The following is a 14,187-nucleotide window of genomic DNA, read 5'->3' as shown; positions in this document are numbered from 1 at the left end:
AATGTGAAAAGGCAGAAGTGTACAGTAAATATTTCTGTTCTGTATTTGGGGAAGAAACAGATGGTGTTTTATCATATGGTGAGGATAAACAGAAGCTACTAACAAACATTTTTAAATCAAGAGGTCTGGACTTGCAATCAAGGGGTTTTTAAAGTGCTGGTTGAGTAGCTCGCTGGACCATCAATGTTGACTTTCAATAAGTCTTGGAGCCCTGGGGAAGACTGGAAGAAAGCTAATGTTGTGCCAATTTTAAAAAAGGGTAAATGGGATGACCTGGGTAATTCTAGGTCTATCAGCCTGACACTGATCCCTGGAAAGATAATGGAGCAGCTGGACTCGATTAATAAGGAATTAAAGGAGGGTGATGTAATTACTGCCAAACAATATGCATTTATGAAAAATAGATCCTCTCAAACCAACTTGATATCATTTTTTGATGAAAATACAAGTTTGGTTGATAAAGTGTTGACATAATATACTTAGGGTTCTGTAAGGTGTTTGACTTGCTACCAACATTTTGATTAAAAAAACCTACAATAATAGTAAATCAACATGGCACATAATAAATGGATTAAAAACTGGCTAACTGATAGGTCTCCAAATATAACTGTAAGCAGGGACTCATCACTGAGTGGATTTATTACCTGTGGAGTCCTTCAGGGATCCATTTTTGGCCCTATGCTATTTCATATTTTTATCAATAACGTGTTGGAAAACATAAAATCATCACTGATAAATTGTGCATGTGATGCAAAAATTGAGGAAGTGGTAAATAATGAAAAGGACAGATTACTGAGATCCTGGCACTGGTCCCTCTGGGTAAGCCACTTCTCCATCTCAATTTTTCCTCTTCTGGGAAAAAAAACACTGACTCACCATCCTGAAAGAGGTGTTGTGAGGATTAATTATTTAGTCTCTGTATGGAGTTTTGAACATTTAAAAGTGATATAACAATTCTATGCCTAAAATGGTCTGAGATGTGTATGCTGGGAGTTTAAGTGTAGGATAAGGCATTTCCCCATCAGTGTTATTCTTGGTGCACTAAACCCCGCAGACTTTGACTTTTAACAAAAATGTCAAAAAATAAACAAATGTGCACTGTGGATGTTCTGAAAACAGACGGTTGTTGCTGTGGTGGGTGTGGTGAGTGTTCGGGGATGGGTGTTTGCTGCATGAACAACTGAAACTGGGGGCACTGCTTTTTAATCTGTTAATCCTTCCATGTCACTTTCAGTCCATTGCCTGCCAACTAAACTACTTCATACATAAACTATTAATCAGTAAATTCTAACTTTCACTATGCAGTTGATTGTCATTAACTAGACAATGTTTCCAGTTGCAAAACCGTTTCCATTAGAAGCACATTCTGACAGGAATTATTAAAAAGCTTTTCCAGTCTCTTAGGAAATGAAATGATATTTCCCTTGCATGGTAATAATCCCACAAACTCAGTTTGTGAAGAATTTTCTCTCTATTTTGGAGATTATTATCCACCTATGTGGTTGTTATAGGAAGGACAGTAAAAAAAGGATGGAAAATGTAAGTTCACCAGCCCAACTTGGGATTCAGCTTCACATTTTGTACGGTCTTCTCCCATCCAGTGAATTTTATGCTTGTGAAAGATGCTAGGCTGACAGTTATGGAAACTGAATTCCTCTCTTTATCCACAGAAAAGCTAGAGCACAGATAATGGCAGTACATTTCCTCAACCCATATATGTTCCTCAGCCCTTTTCTGAAAGGACTACTTCTAGTGGTGAGAGGGCCGTTCAATCTCTATGCTCATTGGAACTGGTTCAGACAATACTGTAGGCAGGGGGCTCCCAGGTCAGAGGATGAAATGCTAGCATGATATTTACTGCGCATGCTCCAGTGTCATGTGATGTAGTAGTAAGAGCTGCTTCATGCTGCCTGAGAACTCAGTGGGGATATTTCAGCCCCATGAAGAAAGATGTCATCTCCTCATTTATTGTGGCATTGATTGGAGCACATCACAGATTCCCCCTTCTATCCAATGTTTCCCATAATCCCTCTACAGCTAAACATAGTTCTGTGCATGTGACTTATTTCCCCAAACTCCCACCTCCAATTCTCTGTATGTGGCATATGTGTGGAGAAAGAAGTTGCACACTGAGCTGGGGTGCCCACCAGAATGGCTTCACTGTGGAGCTCAGGCTCATACTGTCCAAAAGGTGCCATTTAACACTGACAGTGTTAGAATGCCAGTTTATTATACATCGGCCACTCACAAACCATCAGCTAGTAAGAACTTCTGGACAAAACCCATTACCTAGGCTAGATTACAAGTGCTGACCTAAAGGCAAAAGGCTCCACAGACAATTATCAGTCACCTCTGACATCAATTCTACCCCCCTTCCCCACCATATTTGTATTTAAATATCCATAAATTATAAAATAAATATTTGCCTGCCAGTGGATGTTTCCTCTAAAGTTCATTTCTTTCTCTTTAACAACTTTTAATTATCATTGGGTGGGAGAGTCAATTAGTGGTTTGCAGTGACCTACACACCACAAAGAATTTTACTGCTGTAAATAAGGAAGTCTGCCAACAATGACTCAGTATTTAAAACATTTTATTGTAGCCAAAGGCTTACTGGAAATGACTTACTTGTTCATGTGCACTGTGAACTCTGATAAGAAACAAATAATGCAATTGGTCATCACTCGTTTAGCACAAGTATACATTAGGAAGCCTATAGCTTCTGTTTTCTTTCTTTAGAAGCTGTATAGTCAAGACTAATAGCTTTCAGATTTAGAGCCTGACAGAGCTCCCTCCTGAGCCCAACAACCATTAATTGGCCAGAGGGGGTCAGTAACAGCAACAGGGGAGATACTTCTCTCCTCCACTCCTAAGAGGACAAGTATGCTGCTACTGTAGAGCTCACAGATCCTTGTGGCCTAGGTGTGAAAAATTGAGCTTAAATTCTGAATCTGCAGCTTATCATTCACATGGTAATTTGAATTATCAAGCCAGTCTGTACAAAGAATCTCTGAGGCAATAAAGCCAGCATTTTTTAAATAGCTCAATATTATTTGAATGTCTTCTTGCCACAGGTTGAGTCTCATCCTCTGAATATCTAAAGCAGGCCAAAGAAAGTGACTTAACTTGTAGATTCCTCTCCCAGTGAAGTTAATAGAAGTTTTGCGACTGACTGCAAAGAGAGAAGGCTGACCTAAATAACCGAATCTGCAAACCTGGCAACAGGCCATGCAGGACTATCATATACCGATATGCAATTTGAACTATGAGGGGAAGTGCTGAAAGAACTAGACTGAACCCTAGCGAGCCAACATACTGACTTTTGGAGAGATAAAGCAGCAAAACAAATTATGTATCCTAAAACAGCATCTTTTCCCTAAACAAATCACCTCACAGTAGTGGACAATTCTGAACAGAGGCAGCTCTGCTCCAAGCGTTAGTAACCGCCACTTAGATATAAAAGATGCTAAAGGCCTAGGGCCTGATCCTGCAAAGCCTTACTCACCTAAGTAGTCTATTCGACTTCAGTAGGAAAACCTGTATGAGACAGGATATCTCACGTGAGTAAGACTTGCAAGGATCTGGTCACTGATCCTGAAGGTCACAGATCAAGCTCCAAAAGAGGACAGGTTTTGTTGTGTGTCTGAGGAGAGAAGAAATCAGTTTAGTGGCATCACATACTCCATTGTACAACATACAAGATCAGGGAGAAACATTTTCTGACATTAACAGAATTATTTTTGTTTTTAAATGGTAAAGAAGAAAAATATCAATGACGTTAGGGAAAATGAGAGAAACAGCAGAAATAGCTTAAGATATATTGCAGCTTGCCATTTCTTAAAAGCCTCTGGCAAATATGTAAATTAAAATCTATACTTCAAATACTACTCTTTGTCTTTCAAATTATGTTGCATGTACCTTGAGAATACAGCGTAATATTTCATGTCAATAAAGTTATAGGGCAACAGCATGGGAGAAGCAGGGAGACGACTGATTGGAGGCTCAGTAGAGAAGGCACTAGCAACAGGAGAGGACAGTTGGAGGAAAACTACCTGAAGGAAGGGAGTTGAGGGGGCCATCAGGAGGGAAGGCCACAATGGGAATGTCGGGGCAGGACTGACTGGTGAATTAGGTGGGAAGCATGAGCAGGAAGTTGGGGAGCCAAATGCACAGAGAGGTAAGGTCTCTTCACAATGGACCTTACAGGTGATGTGTGTCTGCTACTTCTTTCCCTTGACAAAAGAAAGAAAAGAAGAGTCAAAAAGAGAGGGGAGGATAGGAGGCAAACACACACATATTGGCATTGGTAGCATTCCAGGAGTTTAGACATATGAGGCATTGTCAGTAGCAGTAAACTAGCACTTAAAAGGCTAATCTGTTTGAGGGGTCATTGCTGAGTGATGAGAGGCAGCCCTCTGCTCCTATAGGGGCTAAGCTTACTATCTCCTCTGCATTCAAAGCCCCTGTTTATCTTATGGAGCAAGAAACACTTACTTTGAGCTGTGTTATTTATTTAGAGGCTAGATTTATCCGCTCCTGCAAAGCCTGAAGCAAACTGGGTTCTGTGCGGAAATCTCCTTGGGGGCTAGAGGAACTAACTCTTACACCCAACTCATGGGCAGATCTCCAGGGCTGCCCGTCCATACACTGGAACTGTAGACTGCCACTCCTTGCCCCAACATAAACCTTCTAGGCTACTGAATCCATATAATCATTACCCCATTCTCCAGCTGGACCCCCCAACCACCCTGTAACAAAGTCCTTGGAGGTTCCTCTCTCGGGGAGCCTGGGGAGCCTGACCACGCTCAGTTAGCTACACTGAGTGGTCACAAGCCAGTCCCCACTTCCCTACTATTTGCAGGGGTGGGGTCTGCCCTTTGTGGGCCTCTTTAAGTCTCTCTCCAGTTGGGGGATCAAAATGAAAGTCACAACCCCCCCATGCATTCAGGGATACTCCCTCCTTGCAGTCCCAGCAAAGGGGGTGGGTGGTGAGTCTATAGTGCTGCCCACAATCTGGCCCCAGTGCAATGGGTTTGGGGAAGTCACTCTGGCTGGGTCTCTGAGACAGGCTCAAATGGTCTGTCCTACCCTGGGACTCTACTCAGCGTTGGGGTGAAGGTTTCCTGTCTAGGAATTCTCTCCACAGCTTCAGGAGTCACCATCATCTGCCCCTCACCACTGACTGCAGCTTTCTCTCTTTTAAAGGCATCCTCCCTATCATGCATGATTGATAGGCCTGCTGGGTGGGACTAGCCCTGCCACCAGGGCCTCTCTGGCCCCTCCCTCGTCCATTGGGGTCTATACACCCCATCACAAACCCACTTACATACTGGTTTATTTGGGGCTAGTATTATGCTGCACTCACTATATACCTGATGCAGACAGCCATATGCACAGCCTTACAAAAGGGCTTAATGGTCCGGGGGAACTTGATCTGAGTATCCAAAGTAGGGGTGAATTTCATACTGAATGAGTTTTCCTTTAAAAACGGTTTATTAATCCCTCATGTTTGTTTTCGGGTATTCCTGTAACTGGTTTAATCTTTTAATGAGTAGCATCAAGGAGGACTTAATCTGCTGTAAAAGAAAACATTTGTCTAATCTGGGCTACATATTAAATGAATTATTACCATTATTTATAAGTGCCAAAACCTTGCTAGGGACTAATTTCATTGGCTGGTCTTTCCGGATTTATACATACTGTATATATTATTTTTTCAACAGTGTTTTCATAGTAGCAATTTTCTTTCAGTAGCAGCCTTCATACTCTCATTTTTAATCTCACTAACTTTATTAATGATCTTTTGATTAGGGTATATTTATACATTTTGGTTATTTAACATAATTGTAACAGTCGCAAATCAAATCAATTTCCCATAATTGCTAAAAATAATACATAGATTGGGAGTGACAAACATCTGCAACTATTATTCATAAAATCATAATAATCAGATATTGTTCTTTACACACTGTAGGACACACCTCCTTATATATCCAGTCTTTAAAAAAAAGGACAGAGGCCTACATTTCCAAACAGATCCATTTATTTAGGTGCCTCCTTGGAAAATGAAGCCTTTTAAAAAAAATGTTTTTTCTTCATTTCCATCTTTTCTCTTCCAAAAAGTTAGGCTTTCCCAGTCTGTTTGCCTGGTATACACAGACCAGGACAGAGTTCTACAGGATGCCATGTATGTGGGTTAAGGTTTTAGAAAACTTGTATGCTATTATACTCTATTGTTTAAGACATGGCACATGCTCATGTAGTTAAAGATTATGCAATACAATACACACAAGGGGTCACAATTCAAGTTATGGTGCAAACTTAACTGGATCATTTCCTGATTCTTGGCTTGCTAACAGTGCCACATTAACTTTCTCATAAGGTCGTTTTTTGCAGAGACTCTATATAATGCAGGATGTGTTTTCTTTGTTTCGTTTTAGGGTTTTTTTTACATTCTGGTACATTAGTTTCTATTGAAATCACTTGACATATTTGTTGCATTTTTTTTAAATGGCTTTTTAAAGCTGTTAAGGACTCCTCTTCCCTTACACCTGCTTAAAGGTAGTGTATAGGTTATTTTAATCACTGTGTAAAGGTTTACCTAGATGTATGTTTTGGGGTCAGAAGACAGTAGGACCAGGTACAAAAATCAGAGTCCATGGTGAATTAGCAACGGCATCTTTCACTGACAGTCTATTTGAACTTACTGATTTCAAGAACAGACCATGCATAACTTGCTTTTGAGGCTAGAATTCTCTGTGCTCTCACTCCAGGACTACAGACCTTTCCCCACACACACATTGAGCCAACTGGAGTCACAATAGGTATGTCTACATTGCAGTACAACACCTGTAGCCCACCCACATCAGCTGACTTGGTCCCATATGGCTCAGGCTACAGGGCTATAAAACTGCAGTGTAGCCGCTGGGCTCAGGCTGGAGCTTGGGCTCTAGGACCCTGAGAGCCCAAGTCAGCTGACATGGGCCAGCCACAGGTGTGTTATTGCTGTGTAGACATACCCTAAGGTAGCTTCAGGAGTCCCACTGCAATAGCCCCTGCAGCTGCTACCTCGTCCCCTCCCCCTGTTCCCACAATTCCAGGAGAGACTAACCAGTGGCTCTGCAATGTCAAACCAAATCTTCTACTCTCTCATCTTGCCCCTGTCTCCCTCCTCTGTCACACACAATTGATTCTGCTATGTCCATGGTCTTCCAGGCCCCAACAATTTGGGGAGGAAAGGTTTTCCCTATAGTGACCACATAACGTAGGACATTGGTGCAGTGTAATTTTAGTGGTACAAATGATTCAAGCAGTTTTCTTGTTTAAATTATGAGAATAGCTGACTTATATGGAGGTATGTTCCTGGCATCAAAATCAGGCATTTTATATAATTTCACAGATTTACTTCAAGAGCTGTAATGACTTTTTTCAGTTTATGCCACAGCTTGACCGCTAATCAAATGTAGTGTTGTGTGTGTAAGGCTGAAGATTTGATATGTTTTTTTACAGCATAACCAGTCTTCTATGTAGTATAATATATAAACTTACATATACACGTCTGCTCTTATTTACAGCAGTGTAAATTTGGAGTAATTCCATTGACTTCAGTGGACTAAGATACTTAGGAGAAACAGGTCAAAATTTGGCCCATACAGTTCTAAGGCCATCCTGGGATATGCACATTCATCCCTCCTGAGGTCAATGTAAGTGAGAACATGGAAGCTGATTCTAACCCTGAAAATTTTTTTATTAATGTTTTGGACCAACTGGCTCATTTGAGAAGGAATAATATTAAATGTTAGGATTCAGATGCTAATGGCTACATCTTGCACAAGGGGGAGGAGAGCGTGGAACATAGTCTCTGCCCTTTGGCCATGCAGCAGACTTCAACACTCAACCCTTTGAGGCAGGATAGCTCAGGGGTTTGAGCATTGGCCTATTAAACCTAGGGTTGTAAGTTCAATCCTTGAGGGGGCCACTTAGGGATCTGGGGCAGAAATCAGTACTTGGTCCAGCTAGTGAAGGCAGGGGGCTGGACTTGATGACCTTTTGAGGTCCCTTCCAGCTCTATGAGATAGGTATATCTCCATATATATTATTATTATTAACCAAATGCTAAGTGAGAGGGTTAGCTAATGTACCAGTCAAAGCACCATGAACTTAAGGGGGCATACTCAGAACCTCAAGCATGAATGTTGAAGTTTCCAGCTCATAGTAACCTACATAATACTTGTATTTATAATAGTACCAAAGGGCACCTCACCAGGCATTCCCCAAATCTGACCCATGGAGTTCCTGCAGCACACAATGAATTTTCCAGCATCCTGCGAGCATGCCTTTGCAATGTAGGTATCAGCAGGATTTGTGCTGAAGGCCCGGATTCAACAAAGCCCTTGCTTTATTTAAGTACATACTTAAACATGTGCTTAAATTGTTTTGCTAAACACAGAGGGATGTAATTGCTTTGCTGAATTGGGCTCTAAAGGAATAACTTAATTTATATAAATTTTTAAAGTATTTGATTAACCTGTTTCAAAGTCAGAAATGGCTATCTAGAAAAGCACAATCCAGCACCACAGGCTCTCTTACTTTATGCAAGTTCTTTAATGACCCCAACTTTTAAAATTTGTCAGACATAAAAGCAGTACTAATCTGATTAGTAACTGTGATTGAGTAAATCTACTGTAAAAATGGACTGTGCACTGGTTTTGAACATGATACCGTGCAAGTCATTTGAGAACTGCCACTGTGAAACATAAAAGTCTCTTTGATGGAATATTTATTTCATGAGTTACAAAAAGGAATAAGCATAGTATTGTTTATTTTCAGAATCACTTGTAAAATTTTATTAGTGGAGGAGCCGATACTCAAAACATTCAGGCAAAAACCAGGCAGTGCAGTAAGAAAGAGAGATGAAAGTTCACCGAAATGGAAATCAAGTGGTTAAGTCTAAGGACTGCTTGCGTTATTTCTGTTAGTTGCAGCCCCATAGAAATAAGAGGAAGACATATTTTGGAAAACCGTATTTGTTAAGTTGAAAAAGTCAGCACACTTTGTTGTGTGGACTTGGAAACTCACACCAAGCTTTCTTGCTGCCCCTCAGAATGTTTCTGCATGTCACTTTGGCAGTCACAGCTACTAATTTTAAAGCAGAGAAGACTCTTCATTCCTTGGGGCTCACATGAATTGCAATTAGACTTCTAAAAGGCCAAAAAAAAAAAAAAATCTCTGGCAGCTGAAATAAGGTCCAGGGAAATGTCAGCTCACCGATGAATAGGTTTCCTGAAAAGAAGTAGGGGATAGGCCTGCGCCACAAAATTTGGATCTGGATCCAGGCTTTGAAGACCTGATGTCTGGTGCTTTGGGTTGGCCCATTATAGAGAGAGGGATCAGCTGCAAATTTTGGATCCAGACCCAGGTTTGGTTAACTATTGTAAGTGTGCACGTGTGTATGCACACACACACACACACACACACACACTTTACAAGAGTCAATCAACCTGGAGTAGGTGTGTGTGTGTATATATATATATATATATGTTGGTATCTATGAGTGACAAGTAGTATTTCATATCTAATCTCATTGTTTGAGTTGGTGGGAGTTTTGTCTGAGTTAGTAATGCAAAGCTGGGCCCTTTTTGAGGAGGACACAGTGACATCAAACTTCATCCTCTCTAAAGAAATCTTAGATCAGTTGATTTGCACAGGATAGGGTCTGACTGGTTAAAAAGTCACTTTTGTAGGGCTGAAACCAAAAGTTTCACCACATTTCAGAGCAATGAAATTGGAGTGATTTAATAATGCTTTTTTATCACTGGAATAACAATATATAGGTAAACAAATATGTGCACAATATATAACTACATGTACACACCACCAAATTTTTAAAAGGAACCTCTTACTAGTCTCCATTTCATTAATTACAAGTGGAACGTACTGTTAATAACTGCTTAGATGCAGCACGAATCAGGACTGCAATCCCATTGTGCTAGGTGCTGTGCAAACACAAAGCTTGAGATGGTCCCTGCCCTGATGAGCTCACAATTTAAGAAACAGGCTGACAGCATTTAGACATCTAACTACCGCTTATAGTGTTTTGTGTGAGTAAGGAGTGCAGGATCAGACACAAAACTAGCACAATTTCTCAACCTCAACCTTAAGCCTTAACCTTAAATCCTACATATGAAAAAAATTAAGTTTCCTTCAAATAGTTCCCTTCCCTCTCTATTTTAAAACACAATTTTGACAAAAAAAAAAAAAAATTCAGGAGGGCAGAGGGTATTTTGTGTAGACCGGGCCAAATTTTCTAAAGGCTGAATCTAAGTCATCCTTTTCCAGAAACAATTTGCACCAGCAATCATGTAATTAGAGGAACAAGTACCCAGATGTGAGTCTATAATTGACTTATGTCCACATTTTACACCCACAATTCAATTATGGCTATGAATTTTGCAGACACAAATTGAGAATTTGGCCCACAGTGTTCCACAATATTTAGTGTTGCATAAAGTGAGTCTGGCCGTTTATAGGCATGAAGCAATCACAGGAAGTTGTCTCCTTGGGTCAAACTTAACAGGATGTAAAAGGTTGATGGATAGAACATAAGTAGTAGAGGGAAAGGTTTTAATATTGCTCTTCAGGAGTATAGGCTATAAATGTATTACTTTTTTTCATGCTAGTCATATGTGATCCATCCAATCAATACTAAAGAAAAAAAAAAGGGTGAATATAGTACACACAAAACATCAAAACCTAATTGTGTTAATTAGACTGCTTATCAATTGTCAGAATTACAATATGGCTGGATCTGAACAAAACAATGCACATGCTGATTCGGGTTCAGTGTTACTTAGTGCATAGTCCATGTTGCAAAGACAGATCTAAAAGAAATGCTGAGGAAGGAAACAGGAAGACATTTGCCTCAATCCCTAAGGTATGTGAGAGACAAGGTCTATAAAGTATGAAATTTGCCACTGTGAATCAGCCTCATTGCAAAACAACAGGATGGAGCTAATCCACACTTGTTTCACAGAAATTAAGACTGCTCTAGACCAGTGATTCTCAACCAGGACACACGTATCTCTGAGGGGATGCAGATGTCTTCCAGGAGTTACATCAACTCATCTAGATATTTGCCTAGTTTTACAACAGGCTACATAAAAAGCACTAGTGAAGACAGTACAAACTAAAATTTCATACAGACAATGACTTGTTTATATTGCTCTGTATACTATCCACTGAAATGTAAGTACAATATTTATATTCCAATTTGGTTTATTTTGTAATTATATGGTAAAAATGAGAAACTAAGCAATTTTTCAATAATAGTGTGCTATGACACCTTTGTATTTTTATGTATGATTTTGTAAGGAAGTAGTTTTTAAGTGAGGTAAAACTTGGGGGTACGCAAGACAAATCAGACTCCTGATAGGGGTACAATAGTCTGGAAAGCTTGAGAACCACTGCTTTAGCCCATTACTGTTTAGCAGTTTTAGAAACTCCCAACCTAGTATATTTCACGATCAGAATGTTTATCATGTACAAATTGTGACATCTGTTTTTAAATGAAATTAGTATTCAGATTAGTTGATAGATCTCAAGTTGTGTAGTTACAGCCTTATAAATGATGGAATCCCAAACAACATTCTAGGCTGCTTGTTAGGGATGACAGTGGGTACAGAATGAGCCGTGAACAATTCTTTGTTTAATTTCCAAACAGTTATATAAACACAGCTTGCTTACAATCTCATAAACTTCATTCTCTCCTGAGGTCTTTCTGCACAACTTCATCTACACACACAAATTTAGCATTTAAGAGGTTTACTTTAGTTTGATAATAATCTATTGGGACTGATCATAAAAATAAGGTATCTACTACAGTACAAATATTCTTTCACATAAACACATCACCTCATGCCATTGTGGACTCATTTCTGTATGGGTTATCAAATTCTTAACACTATTCCATACCAAATGAGGACAAACTGACATATCATTATAATACAATGTCTCAGGGCTTGTGCCCTTTGAAAAATTCAAAGGACCAGAACATGAGATCTATTTTACCATGGAGAATCCCTCTCCAAAGAAAAGAAAATGGTAAATCAACTAAACAGGGAATGTGTGTGGTGGGAATAGGGATGGAAGGAGCATCAGTAGTGAGAGATGGGGACTGAAATTCACGATCACTTTAAAACCATTAGCAAGAGACCATTCAGAATTTCAGTAATCATTACTTACCCACTTCTGATTGGGTGGTGCAGCACACTTGGCACCATATCCCATACTTCTTGCTCAGGCAGCACTCTAGAGGGAGTCAATGGGAGCATTGCTTGAGCAAGGCGTGCAAGATCAGACTCACTGAGTGTCAGGCTTGAGAGCCCTGAAATACCTAGGCAAACGGTGAGCTAAGGACAGACTGACTGTCTCATTGGCTTTTGGGGACTAAATCAGAGCCTTGGTGTTATTTAATATAATCCTTTGTTTCAAATTCCTTTTTTAGGTTCCTATCCTGCCAGCTCTGATGCACATGGCTCACCTTATGCACTAAGTAGTCCCAGTCAGCACTCCTACTAGAGTGGAGCTTTAATGAACATGGCCCAATCAGCCAAGGAGATCGGTGCATAGATCTCCCCTACTCTGCGCTAGAAGAGGGAAAGTAAGGGCTTGTCTCTATTTCTACAGCACTACCTCCCCCTCCAGCACCATTCCTGGGTCAAGATCTGTTGGGGTGGGAGAAGATGGTGGGAACTCAGTATGGAGTGGGTGGGACTGGGACAATGCTGGCTGTGCTGTTCCCTCCACCAGCCTCAAGAGATTACATAGAACCAGTAAGACTACATTATCTTTCTGCTAGGTGTCTCTACTTAGGGAACCCCCTGAAGAAGTATTGTGGAGGGCAGAGAGCCAGAGGAAATACTAGTAACCCCCTGAATATTACAGTGCTCTTTAGCACTGTGCTGCAACATTGGTTCAATACAGACTCTGAGAAGAGTGCCACCTACCAAATACAAATAATGTAGTTTAAGTCCTTTGCATTAAAAATATAGATGAGACCAAACTCTTTTAACTGATCTCAGTGCTCATTAGCAGAGCATAACGTACACTGGGTTTCCTCTTGGTACTTTGTTAGGTTGTAGGCCAGCTGTACTGCTGAACTAATTATAAACAAACCAAAGACAACAATTTTTGTTTTCAGTCCCAGACAGGCTGAGTTTTAAAACTCAGACAGTTTTTTTGCACTTGTAGTTTGTGCCCACAAATAAATTCAGCCACAGTATTGCAGGTGCAATTCTCTGTGGCTGCAATAAGTGTATGCAGATCTCAAACTACCTGGGGTTACACACAGATTAGATAGTCAGATATCTGTCTGTCCTCAGTTTGTCCCACCACTAGTTAAACCTGAAAAGTTGTTGGCAGAAAAAGTGAGGAGACTCCATTATGGCTACTTTAAAAGTCATGTCCAAAATGCTGTTTTATTTTCAGAGAGCTTTAATCCTGGTTGAACATTGCCAGGCTGTAACTTGGTATTTTGTGGTCAAGAATTCTCCCTGTTTCATTGTTATCTTTTTACGTGTGATGAGACCTGCAAAATATTTTATACATATGTCATCAGAGGTTTTTGATCAGTCCCCGAATGCAGTCTCTTCCCAACTTCAAGATTCATACCATCTGAAGCAAGCTAATTTTACCAGCATCTTAGGCCTAAATCCTTTTCATATTTAACACAATGGGAGATTTACCATTGATATTAATGTGAGCAATATCAGGCACTGGGCCGGGATTGACGTATGGTGACTATTTGGCTCCAGGGCTACCTCTTCATTGGATATATAGCACTAGGTGATACACATCCCAATCAGCTCCTACATTCTTGTTTGCCAGAACCCAAATTGATTGATCATCAGTTCATGCTGAGGGGGTTCTCTTTTCTCATTTGTTTTTCTTTTGTGGCTGAGGAGGGTGTTAGGAGGAGTTAGTTTTGAGAGAGATCATTTCAGCCTTTGTTCTTTTTAGCCTTTGTTCTTTATTTGGGCGAATCAATTTTATTTATGACAGTGTATTTTTATAAAGATTGTCCATGTGCCTAAGGCACTGCATGGGCATGTTTGAACAGCATGAAATAAAATAATAAAACATAAATAAAATAAAAACAGTAATTCTACCAACATTAGAGTTAAGGATGAA

General features: G+C 40.1%; 1 long non-coding RNA gene across 2 annotated transcripts in view; it reads right to left on the bottom strand.

Moving 5' to 3' along the window:
• LOC128831184 (uncharacterized) overlaps window positions 1–14,187 on the bottom strand; it is a 157,965-nt gene that overhangs the window by 31,152 nt on the left and 112,626 nt on the right. For both annotated transcript variants that reach the window (XR_008443773.1, XR_008443772.1), the window contains exon 3: window positions 3,506–3,643. This is a non-coding gene — a long non-coding RNA (uncharacterized LOC128831184). The remainder of the gene's footprint in view (window positions 1–3,505; window positions 3,644–14,187) is intronic.

This window comes from Malaclemys terrapin, chromosome 2 (genome assembly GCF_027887155.1).
Source record: "Malaclemys terrapin pileata isolate rMalTer1 chromosome 2, rMalTer1.hap1, whole genome shotgun sequence".
NCBI lineage: Eukaryota > Metazoa > Chordata > Testudines > Emydidae > Malaclemys > Malaclemys terrapin.
Note: the sequence above shows the minus strand (reverse complement) of the source record. Positions and strands in the feature narration are given on the sequence as shown.